General features: G+C 39.2%; 1 long non-coding RNA gene across 1 annotated transcript in view; it reads left to right on the forward strand.

Moving 5' to 3' along the window:
- Nucleotides 1-3,534, forward strand: part of LOC103161316 — a 28,116-nt gene extending 24,582 nt beyond the window's left edge. Inside the window, exons 5-6 of the long non-coding RNA XR_003483345.2 lie at nt 2,291-2,362; nt 2,862-3,534. This is a non-coding gene — a long non-coding RNA (uncharacterized LOC103161316). The remainder of the gene's footprint in view (nt 1-2,290; nt 2,363-2,861) is intronic.
- The last annotated feature ends 15,780 nt before the right edge of the window (nt 3,535-19,314 follow it).

Consider the following 19,314-nt stretch of genomic DNA (forward strand, 5'->3'; position numbering starts at 1 on the left):
ATGCACTCTCAGCCTGGACACATGGGGAGGGCCTAGGCCTGCCCAGGATAATGTGGTAGCCTTTGGGGAGCCAATGTAGAGGGCCCTACCCTGCATGGGGAGTGGAGGGTGGATGGGGTAGAGAAGTAAGTGGGAGGAAGGGGGAGGAGAGGGAGAGGGAACTGAGATTAGAAAACAATCTTGTTTTCTAATTCAAATAAAAAAATGGGAAAATTATTAACACATACAAAACAAGGCTTCAGTTAGGGGTTAGTAAGTGAAATAGGTACATCTGCTTAGTTGAAATAGAAATCCCTGAGAAAACAATTTTGATGAAAGAGAAGTCTGGTTTGGTACATAGATTCTGAATTTTCATCATCATGAAATGTGGAAGAAGTCATATCAAAACAGAGATCACATTGAGAGAGAAAAGAACATACAGGTAGGAATTAGAGGAAGATATAGCCCCAAATAACTAGTTCCTTAAGCAAGGTCCCACCTAACAACTCCAGAACCTCCCCAGATAGCACCATCATCTAGGGAAAAGTGATCAACACATAACCCTGTTGGGAGACATTTCACTTTTACACTGTAGCAGTCAGTATGCAGAATGATAATTCAATGTAGTCTTTAAACTCCCAAAAGTCAAAAATGAAGAATACTGATATAGGGGAGAAACCTGAAGTATGGGAAACAAATGGAAATAGACTAGACAACTAGGCAAAGAACACTAGTGTTTAGTGAGTCAATTCTGAAAACATTGTAAGAATACCAGAACCTTATAGAGGTTACATCAAAACAGGGCAAAACTAAAATGTGAGGCATTCATTTAAATGGCATGGAACAAATAAAATATGAGTGACTGAGAAAAGTCAAAGCAGTCCAGTAAATCTTCGTGATGGTGGTCAAATTTTAATGAGTTCTTAAAATGTAGGTAAAATATTGTGAAGCAAAGTAATTTAAGAAGTAGGATTGGAAATTAAAATAATGGCTATAGACAGGCCTGGGAATTAAATAGCAGAAAGGAATAAGAAGTGTCCATCCAAAATGGAGGATTAAGTCAAGTAATTCAGTGTTGGAAATGAAAAGTTCAAAATATTGTACCAAATTGGCACAAAAAGCATAATTTTTCAAAGCATCTTAAAATTGTTCCAAAATTCTATGTTGTTCCTACATATATCTCTGACACAAATGTATTGATTCTCTTTTTTTGACTAAAATGAGAGGAATATTTCTAAACCTAGGGAGAATTCAACCTCAGGATTTAAAATCTGATAATCTGATATGATCTTATTATTAACTTAAAAACTATACTAAATAACACAGGTAGAATATGACATCATTAAGATTATATATTTAAAAGTAAAAATATTCCTACTGTTCTTATTATCATTGCTTCATTCAAGAAAAAAATGTTTTACTCTTTAAAAGCCTCTCACATGTATGCAATCATACCCTTCTCATTCCTCCCTCACTCCAACTCCTCCACTTGAGTCCACCCCCAGCAAATCCCCTTCCAAGTTTATGAGGCTTTTTTAAAAATTTTATAACCCAATGAGTCCAATTGTCATTGCATATATGTGCATGGCTGTGAGGCCATCCACTACATAGGCAACCTGCCAGGAACAACTCCAAAAGGAAAGTGACTTCCCTCCTTCAGCAACCGTTAAATGCTAATAGCTCTTCAGTTAGAGGGAGGATCTTATGCAGCTTTATTATGCTGACTTGATCTTGAACACATTTTGTTCAAGTGACCACTTCTGCTGGCAGCTCATGTGTGCAGCAGCCATGTCTTGTCTGGAGAAGAGCATTTCACAGCACTCTTCTCTGTCCTCTAGCTCTTACCCCTATTCTGTGATGGTCCCTGAGCCTTGGTGGGGGTAGTGGTATAGATGGTATAGTGGTAGAGATGTTCCCTCTACAACTAAGCACAAAGATGCCCTTTGGACAGTGGCATCTCTATATTAACCCCTACCAACTCCAATGAGATGCTTCTCTGAGCAAGGTTTGAGAGTAACACAAATCTGGTTATGTAAATATAAACATGAACTTTAGATTATCTGTAACAACAGGCTCTTCCCCTAAGGCCTATGACTTCTCTAGCTATGGTTTTTAACCATGCTTTCAGTATCAGATGTCAATTCCTTCCTTTGGAGCCTACCTCAAGTCCAATCAAGAGAGCAGTTGGTTACCTCTAAAAACAGTCTGACTGATATTACAAGTGGGCACACATCTTGCCTCACAGGTCAATAAAGCAGCATGCGGGATCCAGCACTGGGTAAGACCATTGATGCTTTTTTTCCCCTTTCAGCTTGTACAGTGTCTTCCATCACCAAGGAAGCTCACCAGCAGGGAGAGAATTTGTCGGCCAGTTTGTTTTACGGTATTTCATCCTCACAAGTCAGGATATTTATGGGATTCCCTTTCTCATCTGTAAAACAGGGATGATGATAGGTTCTTACTTGCAGTGCTGCAGTGGGAATTAAAAACCACCCCCTCCCCTGCACAAAAGGCAGCTCTGCATGGTACAAGAAGGCTACAAATGCACATGAGTTTTGTTCACATAGACCAGGGAGTTAACATCGAACAGAATGACACTTATTGATTCCTATTTTCACTTGAAAATTTTAATGAGTAGTTACATAGCAGGAGCCACATTAAAGGTTTAGGATTGAAAACATAAATAGATGAAACTTCAAGAACTTCAGTGCGTTTGAGTGAAATGAGACCAAAACAGTTCATTACAGTGTGTGCTACAAGGCAATTCAAGACATATCTTTAAAGTTCTCTTGTCATAAGAAGAGCTCTTCCATTTTTAACTCACAGAAAAGAAGGGTATGTTCCTTTGAGAGATATTAATATTTATGTGATTATGTCTAAAGTACTAGGTTCAGCTTCAGAGACATCCGGATTTAAAGCCATAAGATGGGAGGGTCTCTGGGGACAGAGATGAGTTTCTCAAGAAGAGAGGAGATGGTGGCACCTGAGACTGTGTCCTGACCTCTCAACCAGAGGCAAGCATGCTGTAATTAAGGTTTGTCATATTTATGCAAAGCTTCTCTAACACACAGAAAGATGTGCTTAAAGTTCTACAACCATGGGTCTATAACCACCAATATTTTAATGTGAAATTTAGCTCCTCAGCCTTGTGCGTGTGAAGCCTTGCTTCCTGGATGATGGTGTTATTCTGCAAGGCTGGGAAACATTTAGGAGGACAGACTCTACTGGAGGAAGTGGGTCAGAAAATGTGTGAAGCCTTGAATCTTTTAGACCATCTTTGCCTCTTATATGTTATCTGCTTCTTGAAACACCCAGATGTAAGCAAGTAGACACAGGCTCCTGCTACTACAGTCCCAAGCCATCCCTTCCCTGCCATGGTAGACTGATATGTATTTTGCCTTAAACCGTATGTAATACCTTCCTCCTTTATGGTGTTCCATTGTCACAGCATTAAGAGAGGTGATGAGTACCCGGGCATTGCTGGCGCAAGCTTTTAACCCAGCACTCTGGAGACAGAGATAGACAGATCTCTGTGAGTTCAAGCCCAGCCTTGTCTACAAAGTGAGTTCCAGTATAGCCAGGAATACACACAGCAACCCTATCTCAAAAAAAAAACTAGAGAGAGAGAGAGAGAGAGAGAGAGAGAGAGAGATGATGATGATGATGATGATGATGATGATGATGATGATGATGAGTGCAAGTCCTTGAGTCTGGCTCATAAACAGCCTACTTGAAAGGCCTCTATTCTTCACCAGCTTAAAAAAATAGTGTTTCTAGTGAGGTAATCCAATCTTCCCAAAACAAAAATGGTATGTACTCATTCATATATGGATTTTAGATCTAGAGCAAAGAAGTAGCAACCTATAATCCACACCACGAGAGAAGCTAGGAAACAAGGAGGACCCTAAGAGAGACATACATGGTCCCCCAGAGAAGGGGGAAGGGACAAGATCTCCTAAGCTAATTGGGAGCATGGGGGAGGGGAGAGGGAGTTAGAAGAAATAGAAGGGACGAAAGGGGGAGGAGAGGAGGACATGAGGGAACAGGAAGATCTAGTCAGGGGAAAAATAGAGGGGAGCAAGAAAAGAGATACCATCATAGAAGGGACCATTATAGGTTTAAAGAGAATTCTGGCACTAGGGAAATGTCCAGAGATCTACAAGGTTGATCCCAACTAACAATCTAAGCAATAGTTGAGAGGATACCTTAAAAGCCCTTCTCTGATAATGAGACTGATGACTACCTTATATGTCATCCTAGAGCCTTTATCCAGTAGCTGATGAAAGCAGATGCAGACACCCACAGCTAAACGCTGAGCTGAACTCTGGAATCCAGCTGCAGAGAGGGAGGATTAATGAGCAAAGGCGTCAAGAGCAGGCTGGAGAAACCCACATGAACAACCTACCTGAACAAGGGGTTGCGCATGGACCCCAGACTGATAGCTGGGAAACCAGCATAGGACTGTTCCAGACCCCCTGAAGGAGGAGGTCAGTTTGGAAGTCTGGACAATCTATGGAGCCACTGGTGGTGGATCAGTGTTACTATAAATCTTTCTGCCAAAAGCCACCTGAGCCCCACTGCCACGTGTGAGTTTACAACAGCCGCCTGCCCGAGTTAGGCCCAAATGAACACACAGAGAGACTTGTATTAGTTACAATGCTGCTTGGCCAATGACTAGGATTCTCATCTGTTAGCTCAGTTTCAATTATCATACATCTATATATTTGATAAGACTTATCTTATTGGATGCCTTATTGGCATCCCTCCTAGCTGGTGGATCACATCGTGCCGCTCAAGCAGGAGTGGAGGGGAAAAGAGAGGATCCGTCCTGTTTCTCCTTCACTTAAATATGAGTCTCCTTGCTATGTCACTTCCTGTCTGGATCAGCACTTCTCTACTACATTTCCCAGAATCCTCTTTGACTCCTAGTCCCATCTACTTGCTGTCTCATTGGCCAAGCAGTATTTTATTTAACAATCAATAAGATAAACATACATAGTACATTCCCCATCAGATCAGTATTTACCCCTAGTACACAAATGAACTTTGGGAGCCCTCTCCACATAGAGGGATACTCTCTCAGCCTAGACACACTGGGGAAGGTCTAGGCCATGCTCTAAATGATATGACAGACTTTGAAGATCCCCATGGAAGGCCTCACCCTCCCTGAGGATCAGAAAGGGGTTGGCATAGGGGGGTCAGTGGGGGCAGGGGAGGAGGGGAGGGAGAAGAAACTGAGATTGACATGTAAAAGAAGCTTGTTTCTAATTTAAAGAAAAAAATAGTGTTTCCAGACCTGTACATTGTCTGTATATCCTGAAATTGGAGCTTGTCCTCTCTTTGGGTTGATTCTGGGGTCAAGCTGAGCCGGGTGTGCTGCTCTCAATAAGAAAGTGAAATCAGCCAGGGCATAAGGGGCCACAGAGGATGCACTTTGGACCAGTAGACAAGCCAGCAAGAAAATCAGCTCATTAAAGTTTGCAAGCACAAAGATATGAGAAATCAAGGGTCAAGGCAGAAAGGTGTGGCATAGAGATCCTCTTAGAGGGTTCAGGATTGATTCTTTAAAGAATTACATTATGCTTACTGGGGCTTAGGAGCAATTGTGCCTCATGTCTGTGCTGGGATTCTGAGGGTATTATATATAGCTGAAAAGAATGCATATTCTGAAGGCAGTCATGGGCTATCTCCAATGACTAGCACTATGTCTATCTGAGCATTGTGGATCTGAGCAAAGGCCACCTTCAACACAGCTCCTGTGGAAATATAACAGGCTTTGTGATTCTTAGATGTCAAGATGTCCCACACTAAACACAAACTTCCTAATATCTATAACACCAAAACAGACATAATAAACATTAATATCCATATAGTCCACGGAAATGAGGTGCTACTGTGAATTATGGGCCCTAAGGGTATCTCTCAGCATTCACCCAGCCGCTCAAAGACCAAAAGAAAAATCTTTAAATAAAACTCCAGCCAGTTCATGACAAATAGCTCACCTAGCACAGTGTCTGTGAAGCCCAGACCTCTACAGGAGACACAAAAGTAAAGGACTTAGCTGTTCTTCCTTGTTCCTTTTAAATTATGCTACTTTATTTTTAGACTTAAAAAAACAGAACCAATATAAATATCAAAATTTAAATAGCTTCATACTCAAAAAAATTACTAGAACTATGAAAAGATAAATATATAACATCTTCAACAGAAATGAGATGGTGATTTAATTACTAAGGGTCTCTTCTCTCCTGTAACCCATTTCTTGAACCCTGAAGCACATTAAAAGTCAATATACCACCCAATGTTGTTTAGAAGGGTTTTGTTTAGTGGTATTGTTCACCTTCAGTTTGTTATTAGTAATGAACTCTATGCTAGGCACTGCACTTTCTTCGTGGAATATGATATCTTGAGTCACTGAAGCAACATCAGGAACTGAAAAACTTGTAGAAGCCACATGTTTGGGTGTAACAGTGCCATTTTGGTACTATGGATGTTGAAAACAATGGCAGCTGAGCAGGTGGGCCACAAGACACAGAAACTGGAAGAAACTGAAATGACTTCACGGTAAAAGCTTTGCTTGGAGAGTGGAGAACTTGCCAGGAATGATAATGGAGTCACTTGGTGTTCACTACGGTGTCCTACAGTCATGTTCCAGCCAGACACTATTGATGTGTACTCTAGGCTATTTACATCTGGGGACAATTCAGTGACCTAAATGTTATTAGGTTCAAGTCCTTGTCACTCTGGGAGTCTCACTTCTCTAACCTTAAACACTTAAGATTCCTGTCACAGACCTCTGCAAAGGTTAGGTTTGATTTCTAATATTATAGAAACAACGTTTACTTGGAGGAAGACAGGCTCATTTTAAGAATTCTGCACCACTTTACTGTGCATTGGAAGTTTTTTGAAAAGCCTAAGGTTGGTTTTGGTATTACAAATGTAAGAGATGCTTTCATTTATGCATTTCTTTTGACTATACAATAAAAATGCAACTGTGTAGAAAGCCAAATGTGAGTCTGAATAACTGGAAGTTCTATGAGTCTTAATGATTCACTGTGTGAGTAATTTCCCTTGCTAAACTGGTGGGATATTTGGCTAGACCAGCCCAATAATGTAGAATGAAATGAAAGAAAGAATAGAATTCAAAGCCTGCCCTCCGTAAGTTTAAAGGTTAATGAGGATCACATAGCCCTAAAATTTTGATGTTTTTATTAATTTCAGTAGATTACTGCTGTAATATAATATGCTACTCACAACTGGTAGTACTATGTGTGAGTAGGGATTTTTTCTTTACTGTTTGAATGAATGTTCATGTGTGAAGGTTTGAGTGAATTCAAAGAGGAAAATGTAGGAAATGTTCATCAAAGACATCCAAGAGTGTGTGCATGGACTGAGACAAGTATATAGGGGACTGGTGGCATGGACAGCAGCATGCCATCTCTAATACTGAAGAGAATAGTATACACTCGCTTTTGATGCTGTGGATAATTAGGCTTCAAACCTAAAAAGCCAAATATACATTTTATAAGTACAGATATCTTCCTAAGATAAAGATTAGGGTGTCCAAACATTTCTTAAAAATGAAAATAGCCTTGATTCTTCACAATTATTACTTAGACATTTCATTTGACTTAGCCTTTTCAAGAGGAAGTCAGGTTCTACAGCCTATAAATTATTTCTAGTTGGACTATGTTTAGATAGAAGAAAATTTTCTAGTGAGTCCATCTTTGAAATCTCCTTAGACACAAACATCAATACTCTCCCATCCAATAAATTCATGCATCTTGAAAGTATTTATCCTTCTTCTCTTTTGAATATGAAATACTTGTAAATGGCCCTTCCCTGTACACTGGCCAAAGTATCGCTAAGGACTTCTGTGTTTCTATATGATACCTTCTGTGGTGGTTCAAATAAGAAATGCCTCTAATAGGCTCAGACATGTGAATAATTGATCCCAAATGGTAGTGTTATTTGGAGAGGTTAAGTTTTGGAGGCACAGCCTTTCTGGAGGAAGTACATGACTAGAGGTAGGATTTGAGAGTTCATAATCTCACCTACTTCCATTCTCTATTTCATTCTTGCTGTTAAGAGGTAAGCTCTTAGCTTCCTGCTATGCCATCCATGCCTGCTGCTTGCTACCATCTTTCTCTGTCTTGAGAAGCACCTTTTCTTCCTGAAACTCATTATTTGTCAAATTATCTAATATTCCTTTGTCTTTAGGTTTAAACAACCAGAGGCCATTGTTTTTCTGGCACTTGCAGTTAACATGTTGCTATTAGGTCTCAAACCCAGGACAAATCTCACTCAGTACCTGTGGCTCCTCCTAGGATTCCTCACCCTGCCCCTTAGCTTAAAACCTTTCCTTTCCAAGGAGCTGGTCTTCTACTTCCCTTCCTTTCCCACAACCAGATCCCTATATAACTATATAACTCATCCACTTTGGCTATGCTGCTCTCCTGGTCTTTTGGCCTGGGCTGCTTTCTCAGTCAGAATCTCCTCTCCTGCTCTCCCTTCCCATGTAATACTTTTTTGTTGCAAGTAATTTCCTCTCAGAAATATCTCCAAGAACAGAAAAAAAAAATAGGAAGGCACATACAGTCACAGGTGCATAACTAACTAGTCTTGCTGAAGGGGTAAATGATGCCAGAAGCCAAGTAAGCTAGCTCAGGTGGGGAGCAGCTCGCTGTATAATCGGGGGATCCTGCCCCAGTCTCTGAGCACTGGCTGAGACACAATTGGGGAGGTAATGAATATTGGGATAGACCAAATCCAATAAAATTGTATATAGTTACATAAAAAGGAATAATATGTAATCAATCCCTAGATACTGACCTAGTGAAAGATTATCCCTCACTCAATACTCATGGCTGTGTAATAAGAGTGACCGCAGAATTCTCTGAAACTGTGAAGAATAGATTCATGCTGTTATCATCTATTGGATGATTCTCTTTCAATGTTCAAGTTCACAGATTCCACAAATACACAGAATTAGGTTGTGGGATTTTTCCTCTGATATCACAATTTAAACTCTCCTAGAATAACCAAGAAGAGGAAAACTTCTCATATGCAAATTTAAATCTCATGATGCAAAAAGACCTCACATTTGTGACAGGACAGATAAGCTGCACTGGGAGCATTAGCTGTACTGTAAGTATCCTTAAAAGATGTGTATCAGTTTATTCTGGGAATAAATCCAAGCTTACTTAGATCTTTACAAAATCAATTGTGCCACTTTCCAAGAAAACCGAATCATCAGAGTTGATACTTTGTATGGTGCCTGCAAAGATTAGAATAGCTTACCAGTGTACATCAAAGATTTATATACCTTAAGCTTCTACCAAAGAAGAAGCTGGGTTTTCACAGCAGTGTGCACTGTGCATGCATAAACAATCAAAGCTAAACTGGGAAAAGGTGGGTGCAAACAGTGCTGCTGTAGATGGAAATGGTTTGGTAGATTCATTATTTTATAATCCTACCCACAAAGGACCTGAGAATATTTGAGGAAAGAATTGTCCAAATTAAAAAAAGAATACTTTAAAAATATCAAGTCTGAATATACACCTACATGTTCAAGCACACACATATATACACATAGAAATATATACACATAAACCTATAAATACACATGCAGTGTTCCTGTTTCTAAATTGAACAGTGTTCAATAATTAAGCAGAGATGACTAGGCCAACCACCTGAGGGCAATCAACCCTGGATTCAGACCAAGAACTATGGTTGAGAGTGAAGGCTGTCTTGTCTCTGAACTGAGCTCAAGTGAGAGAGACAGAGAGATGGATGGAAACTGGGGGAAAGATGAAGAGAAAGAAGAAGAGAAGAAGGAAGAGGAGAAGGAGGAGGAAACAAAGAGAGACAAAGAACACTTTATAATATGATTCCTCAGGCAAGAACCAGAATGGCGATTAAGCTTTGAGAAGAACTTTGAAAAGATTCTTTTCTACCCACTGGTCAAATTCATGTCATTATATTAGGGCCAGTGTTCTTATAAAGGAATAGTTTTAAACTTTTTAGGTGTAGAAATTTGTTTTCAGTTATGTGAACCTTTTTATTGGGGATATCCTAGGATTATGACTTGGGTATGAAGTGTTCCCCATACTGTATTGAACACAGGGTCCCCACCTAGCAACACTATAGGATTTGGAAATGTTATGAGACTGAAGTTAGGTGGAGAAAGTGAACCACAGGAGGCAGGTCCTTAGAGGGATCTTGTTTGCTCGCTGGCTTCTGCTTATGAAGTTGTGCCTCAACCTCAGCCTAAAATCAATAGTATTATTAGCTGAAAGCTCTGAATGTGTGAGCCAAAATAAATAGTTCATCTCCTTACATTTTTCTCGTAGGTATTTTTGGTCACATGATGACAAATCTAGCTAACAAACAAGCCAGCAATTATCCAGTAGCCATCACCAATAAACTATCATCAACTCAACTGGAGATTTAGCATGATTTATTGAAAAATTGTGTCATACAATTAACAACTAAATGGCCTGGAGGATGTGTAACATGAAAATGAATAGTCTAATTTCTCTTTTAAAATATTTAGGAGATATCATGGGAGAAAAGAAGAGCGCTAGTTGCAGTGGTTGGAAGCCACTTGGAAGTGGATATTCATATACAGAAAAACATTTCATGTCATTGCAATGCTTCAGGCTCTATGGAGCAGTGAGATTGGTGAATCTTAATAGCTTCAAGCTGAAAATGGATAACCCTGAATTAGATCTTTTCTGGTCTCATCCTATGGTATTATACTTCCCTCATAAATTTATTGAAGTAGAGTCATGTCTACATGACACAAGAAAAATTGGCGAATGCAAATATTAAGTTAAAATTTATAAACTAATCTATTACTACAGAGCCTGAACACTAACAAATTAACTGAATGCAATTGACTTTATCACCAATACATAATATCAGATAATTAAGGAAATGTTAGTCTATGTCTTCCATTACAAGGAATGTATGGACATAGCCTGTGTATGTGTGTGTGTGTGTGTGTGTGTGTGTGTGTGTGTGTGTGTGAGCCAGAGGTCAACCTCAGGTGTCAATTTTCAGGAGTCTTTAACCCTTTTTTACTTGAGACCCAGTCTCTCTCTGGGTACTCACTGTTTAGAGTAGGCTGGCTGGCCAGTGAGCCTCAAGGATCTTACTGTCTCTGCCTCCCTATTTCTAGAATTTTAAGTACACATTACCACATCACCACATCAGGCTAGTTTTCATGGGTTAAGAGAGTTTAACTCAGGTCCTTGTGCCTACATGACAAACACTTTGGCCACTTAGCCATATACCTAGCCCCCATAAAACATTGTTCTTAAAGCATCACGGAAACTCCAAGCCAATGGAGTCCTGATCAAATGCAACTTTGTAAAATTTCTCCTTTACAGGAGATACAGCTCATTGACTAAGAGCATGTGTTGCTCTTTCAGAGGACATTAGTTCAATTCCCTGAATCCATATAGGGCTGCTCACAACACTTGGAACTGCTTGTAACTCCAGCTCCAAGAGATTCAATGCCATATAGCCCAGGAATCCAGCTACATCTGGTCTAAATAGAAAGTATATGACAATTATTTTTGTTGCTTTTTCTGTTTTGAGTCTTTATGAACATTTGGACAACAGTCCGCTCCTGCTGAAGTTTTCTCTGTCTGAGCTGGAGACAAGCCTTAAAGGGAGACCACACGATACCTCATGATGATTGGTCCTTACCTTAATGTCCAAGGTCAAGACTAGTTTGGTTAAAGAGAATCAGCATGCTTCTCTAACCACAGATAACAAAGGACACAGGTCAGTTATGATTTGAGCTGGATATGATGACAACTATGTTGTGGTGATGGTGCCTCTAATCACTCTAGATATAACAGTCAGTTATTTTTGTAACAGCTTCCTGCTGTTAACTGGACTCTGGAGAGAGAAGCAAGTTAGAGAGCCTCAAAGAGATAGCAAATGATTCAATGAGTGGAGCATAATTTAAACCTGGCAGAATTTCTATCTATATTTCTACTTTCTTCACAGATTTGGGTATATTTCTTTCATATTGTTTTTCATATTGTTTCATATGTTTTTATTTGTTCATATTGTTTTTATTTGTATCAATAAGGGTAAACTGACTAGTCTAATGGACACATAGACTATAACATTGAAGGAAAGGCTATTTGAACAGGGTCTTAGTAAGTTTACTAGACTTTCCTGGAATGTGTTATCCTGTCTGTATCTCAAAATAGCTGGCATTGTAGGCCTTCCAGCAGACCTGATGTTAGTTTATGCCTATTAAACCATTCCTTGTGCCTTGAGCACAAACATGGGCCCTAATGCAGAGTTTGTCCTTGTTCAGGTCTAAAAAGCTACCAGTAACGCCATGACCAAAATTCCACAGGGTAATTTCTCCCTCCTACAGAAAGGACAAGAAGTCTTGACATGAATGCCTGGGCTGTAGAGGCTGCAAAAAGAGTAGATGCATCCCACAGCTACTAACAGATATGACCCATGTCTCACAGATTTTTCTATGGTTTATCTTTATCATTATTTATGCTGTTTTTCTTTCTTCACTTTTGCTATTAGTAGAAAATAGGAGTAAGGGAATAGTGAACCCATCCCATTAAAGAGAAACACCCTGTTTCAAACTAAATGTTCATTTTCCACTGTTCTGTAGCCCTTTAATAGACACCCCTTTGAAGGCAAACAGTGTGAGAAAGGAAATAAAAATAAATATTCATGTTTTGTTTGTTTCCATTCATAATGTATGTCCCTAATTGTTTCTCAAAGGAGTTTGAGGTCCCATTGCTCTTAGTTAACCTGATGGGGACTAAACTATTACATAATCCATTGGAAATTAGAAGAACTTCTTTATATTCATTCATGCTTTGATTACAAATAATATTTTATTATTCATTGTTAAGTGATTTTCATGACATTTCAACCTATGATCAAAAGAACAGCAGTAACCATCTTCAGATTCCCCAAATACTATTAGCTGAAAGTCACTACATACTGACATGATGCTGGATACAGATGACAGAAACCACACATGTGACATTTAATAGGCATTCTGCCAAACTGAGTAGCTGGGTGCCTGACTTGAGCCTTTGTCATCACTAAAAACGGTTTCTCAATGCAAGAAGGAAACAAACTGTAATGACAAAACTACGAATGCTTTTGCAATATTTGAGAACAGGCTTTTCTTGAGAAAACTGGTTGGTGAGCTAGGAAGAAATGCAAATAAGACTTTTGGAAGTATAAATGTAAGGATAAATGTAAGGCTCATGACCTATATTGATGCTCTAAGCTTACACCAGTCCAAAGAGCATGTGCTGAGATGTAAAATTAGGAAGATATTTGAGATTCTGTAGAGCATAGATGGTTCTCAAAGGCAAAAAGCCAGTCTTGCAGAGGATTCAGAAGTTATTCTGAAGCAAAAAATCCTTTTCCTTTGACTTTGAAGCATTCATTTCACTCCAGGGAAATTACAGATTTCTTAGAAATGAGCTCTACTGGAACAGCAGCATGGAAAAATATCTTCACCACAAGTAAGTCATTTGAGAAACAACTCAGTTTCTCAAATATGTAGAGCCATTGATGCAAAATACATTTGACTCATCATTGGTTGGAAAGCTATATTTAGTGGTGATGCTGGCAGGGTATTTTTGGCAATAGTGAAGCTCTCAGAAGTTTTAATGTATTGAATGCATTTAGAAGACAGCATTTTTAGGCGATATGTAGAAATGACCAATACTCACCTGGACCCAAAAGCCTTAAATTTGGTCCACCATTACTGAATTCTGTTACAGCCATTACCTAAACAATGGTGCCTACAAGTCATTTCATTGGAACCCAAGGTTAGGACTACTTAATCCTTCGAAGATCCATAACAACACTTCTTTGGAGGAGTTTCAAAATTCTAGATCCAGAAGACATCAGTGATCCATTCCTTGTCTACCAATCTCAACATGCGTCTTAGGAAACTGGGACACAATGGTTCAATCACCTAAACATAGTAATTACAAAGCATCACTCGACTGTTTGTTAAAAACCTATCTTCCTTTAAATTCCCTTAACCATTTCTGCCTTGTGTTAATACCAGAGGAAGTTAGTGAGCCCAGGATTCTGCAAAGGATGGGGAAAGCCCACAACACTTTACAATAATAACAATTTTTTTTTTGGCTGAGATTTGGTTGTGGTTTCCTGAGGACTATGCTGACTGATGTTAGTGCATTTTCACTCTCAGAGCCATGCAATTTTCCTACATGACAATTCCAAAGAAACATTGTCCTACTATGCACAGGCCATATATGGTCAAACATCAACCTGCCTCTCCCCTGCCCACTCCCAGCTCTTCTCTCTCATAGTTTTTCCTTGGCACTCTACTAGGTGTGATTCATGATCCCATTTGCAGATGTGCCCTTGACTGACCACATGATGTTGACAAGTAGCCAACAAATTCTCAAGTCCAGCCACAGTACTAACTGTACATTCAGGGAGAAACAAAGGCCATGTGCAGATGTTCACCTCTTCTACTTTTAAAAATGAAACCTTGTGCTGAGGGCATAGCTCTGCTGGTAGAGCACCAATCTTGCATGAGCAAAGCCTTGAGTTTGATTTGAGACCCTGACTCAAAGAACAAAACAAAACAAAAGTGGAAACATTATTCCATTATGAGTCAACAAAATATTATAAAACAGAAGAGTACCAGAGATTTAATTATTTGACTATTTTATGCTTTACTCACTAGAAAATGATCTTTATGAAGGTAGTCATTTTAAGATTCACTTCCAAAATGTCTTGCATATATAAAGTATGTATAAAACTATCTTACACATCTATTTTCTAAGCTAAATGGCCTGGACTTGATAACATATTTCCCTGCAATCACCCCCCATGTTTTTGTTCCAGTCCATGCTTATCAGTTTTCATGCCTTTTCTTCTCACTAAATAAAATATACTGCTAAAACATGGATATATTTAGGTATCTCTTTTGCTAAATAAATGTTTGGATTATTAAGAATTTGTAAAGAATGTCTTAATGTCCACAGGATGTACTCCATCATGGAAACTATAAAATAAGGAATGTGAAATTCCAGATACACAGTGTATCCATTGAAATGACCAATCTAGACCAGATCTGTCTAAGATGGAATTTTGAGCACAATGAACACTGATCAAGTGCAGACTTGAAAGCTGGCAGCCCCTATAAATACCCTTAGCCTCTGTGACAGTATTCTGGGCATATTTTCAGAAAGTACTGTTGAATTCAGGCTTTTTGAAAAAAATTAAAAAACAGACAATAAGATGAAGACTTATCAGTTTCTTTGAGTCAGGAAAGAGATCACTTTCTCTCTCTCTCTTTCTCTCTTCTCTCTCTCTCTCTCTCTCTCTCTCTCTCTCTCTCTCTCTCTCTCTCTCACACACACACACACACACACACACACGATATTTTACTATGAATATTCCCTAAAACTACACAATTAGTGGGATCTTAACAGTCATTCAACACGACTGGTAGCTTTATATTGTCACATCATGGGATGGAGCAGCATTACAGAAGGTTCATCAGCGTACAGAAACAATTTTAAGTGTGCATCATATCTATAGGATCAACTCCTAAACTGTGCTAGTACCATGCTAGAAAATACCACTTCACCATATTCTCCTGGTGATCTTATCAATAATTCATAAGAATCCCCTAAGAAACCTGGGGATTTGCTATTTTTATCTGCAGTCTTGAAGGGATGTTATTAAGACTGACATATGTAAAAGATTTGGCCTGGGTGTCCCATGCATTAAACTTCGACATGTGATAAAGCAGGAGGCAAGATGATGCAGATGCCTGCAAAGCAGATGTGTTCAGAGCTTATGACTTGCTGCCCTCAGCTCCTTTCTCCCTAACCCCTTTTGGGGTGATAGGCTACATTCGTATGGTTTATACATCTCTCAATAAATAGATATCTCTCAAATGCATGCTTCTATCTTAGACCTCTCTTTTATATTCAATATAGCACATCAAACCATATACTGAACATTTCATTCAGATAGTCTGAGTGTTTCAAAGGTACCACATAGAGAACAGAGCTCGTCCTTGGATTGTTGCTTGCTTGTATTCTAAATGGTCAGCTTCCCTTCACCTCCTGTAAGACTTTGTTTAAGGACATCCACCTGGTGAAACCCACCAGCTTCACCTCCCTCCTGTCCTGCCTCATTCACTCTTCATTTTTCTTCATCAATAGCATTCACCTGGTTTACATACTGCCCTGTCACCCGAATTCCACTGCTACAAGGCTAGAAATCTTTGTGATGTTTCTTTCTTTTGTTTGTTTATTTTGATATATGTCTAGTGCTGGGTAGAGTGCTGTAGTAGCTGGCAGTGGTAGTTGCTAAATGAGTGAATGCATGTTTATAATAACATGACAAACCTAAAATCTGTGGAGGATATTATTTCCACCCACTCACAGCCTTGAACCCTAATCTTCCTACTTCTCAGTACTAGGATTATAGGCCTGCACCATCATGCCTAGCTCATGTGCTATGGGAATCAAACACATGGACTTGTGCATGTTGGACAAGTATTCTCCTAACTAAAATACAATCTCAGTCCCTCAGGTATTTTTTTTAACAAAAGGTTTTTGCTACAGAGAGAGAAAATCTATGGGACACCTTCAACTTTTATATCAGAAATCTGCCCTAAAACAGTTCTGGTTTTGTGCTTTTCTTTTTCCTAACAGCTTTCTTCATAATAGATCTTTAAAAGCCTCATGAGCACAGAAAAAAGAAAACAAAACACAAGCCAAAGTTACTTTGGTGATTCAGAATATATTCATGTTATAGGCCTGGGCTTAGGAGTAACACTATTTAGGGGGAGATTAGTGTCTGCAATTCACTGCTTACTCCTGCCTCTTGCTCATTTTCTTATCTGTGACATCTGTGGACTGTTGTGTGGGTCACTTGGGAGAATGCAGGGAGCCCTTAGAAGAATCTGTCAGTACTCAGTGGTATGAGCTACTTTATCACCTTCTAAAGTGATAAGATTTTATTGCAGAAACAAGCCTCCGAACTTAATATCAGAAATGAAACAACTCTTGCAGTAAAAACACTCGAGTAGTTTCTATGGGGACAAACACACCCAGGTACACAAAGACCAAACTGGCTTCTTTAGTCCATGTCACTAGATGCTCAGTCCAACATCCTCACCCTTGTCCCTCTCTGTAACCTGGTCAATTCTCTTTACTCCTAAACCGTGAATAGTTTAAGGGAACATCTCTAGTCCACCCTTCCCCCTACCCTTAAGTACAACTGATGCTTTGAATAAAACATTTCCCAATGGTTGGGAATTTCTTTTCAAGTCCAAAACCAATCAAATAGTCCCATTTTCTAGAACATTCCAAAGAGAATATTATGCAATGGACAGCTAGAATCCTGCCCTGTTTCCTGGAATAAAGACTGAGTCCTCAACAGCAACTGTCCCAACACACAACCCAGACAGCCTTTAAAACCTAAAAAACAAACAAACAAAAAACATAGACTTCAAATGTATTATGTTTGAGTTCAGGATTTTGCGTAAGATTTTTGTTTCTTTGTGGGAAGTTGTAATGAAGAGACACTCTGTAAACTTAAGCCAAGGTAATAGGTTCTAAGAGGACCTCTATGGAGTTCAAGGTCTCTGGCACTCCACATTTTGCCATGGTTTGGCACAACAGATCATCAGAAATCATTTCTGTGTGGTCCCTGATGGAAACACAGGCCAGAGGTTTGAGAAGTCACTATGGAGACAGATATCTGCTTCTTTACTAAAATAGGCAACTGGCAAAGAAGGAGGAGGGACTGCGATGGGAAGATCAGTCTCTCCCACCCCCTGTGTGTTGGTATTGGAGGTAGAGATGGGCTTGAAGTGAAATTACCCCGAGGCTCCATTGAATGATAGCCTGCCTTCCCCTAGAGTGCTTCTTACATGTGGTAGGATTGTGTAAACTAGAGAGATGGGTGGGTTACTAACCATATTTTCATAACTCACAAAACTAGTCCCACTATTTGATGTAGTTCTTTTCAGTCTGCGCTGATTAAAAAATATATATCATACAAAAGAGGGAAAATGCCTCTGAAGACTGAAGTTGCAAAGTTAATAGAAGCATGATGAATTGCAGCTTAAGGGCAGTAGGGCAGTGCCCTCTTTCTTCGTTTCCATTTTCCTGATGCACAAGTGTGATTCTCTGCAGAGCAGTATCATCTCCATGACACAGTATTTCATCCAGAGGATGCTATAATCCTGATCAATCTACACACTTGCTACTGCGTGCCTACAGTGTCCAGAAGTTTTATGCTTGAGGAAATGGCCTTTAGCAATAAAACACTATTCACAGGACACCTCATCATGTGGCCAATCGAATGTGTCTAATATAAACACCACTGAAAAATAAACATAGCTCAATCACACACAAATTTGTTTCAACTTGTTTACAATACTGAGCATGAGGAATGTTCCATATTCTTTTTATTGATACGGGTTTATAAGTTGGTCCTGGGCCTAGAGTAGCTCTAAATGCCTAACCAGATATGAAAATATATATTGTTTTTAAGAGACACTTTTAATGAGAAAGCAAAAGAGTACTTCATCTTAAAAAATAATAGCATTATTGGGTGTATTTGATTGAATTATTAAAAACAGGCTCATCTCGAGTTGCTTTAAATATTTAAAATCATTTCATCATCATTATGAGACTAAACTTTTTACTTTGTTTCTTGCAAGCAGTTTTGATTCAACTCCTCCATACTGTAATGTCCTTAAGAGCACACAGTATGTCACTTTCCCCAAGCTTACAGAGATGTTTTATGCAGGATAAGGTTTTCACCTAATGTCACTTCCCTATCTTACTGTCTCTTTTCACGACCCTTCTTATTATTAGAGCTTTGTCATTTACTAGTTGTGTTGCTTGGAGTCATAATTTTCCTCTCAGTTAGATAACTCAGTTGGACAGTCCTTGAGATTTCTCCCAGCTCTGAACTTCAGTATATTTAATGAGCTAATATCCCCAGGCATTGTGAGATATATATCTTATTTAATAAAGAAATCAGCACTGGATACCTATCTTGGCAGCACTGGTTACCCAATTTGTGTGTATGGATTACACATAGTATTACTTTTGTATGTGTGCTGTATTCATACATGCTTATTCTCATGTGTGCAGGGCCAGGCAGACATACAAGCTTTTCTTTTTCTATCTGTGTGGTGGTGACTATGTGTCTGATGGCAAGTGTCCATCTACATTGCTCTTCACATTATTAAGTAAGTTCTCTTACTGATCCCTGAGCTCACCTTCAGATAGCAACTAGCTTGCGATGTGA

The sequence above is a fragment of the Cricetulus griseus genome, chromosome 3 (assembly GCF_003668045.3).
Source record: "Cricetulus griseus strain 17A/GY chromosome 3, alternate assembly CriGri-PICRH-1.0, whole genome shotgun sequence".
Lineage (NCBI taxonomy): Eukaryota > Metazoa > Chordata > Mammalia > Rodentia > Cricetidae > Cricetulus > Cricetulus griseus.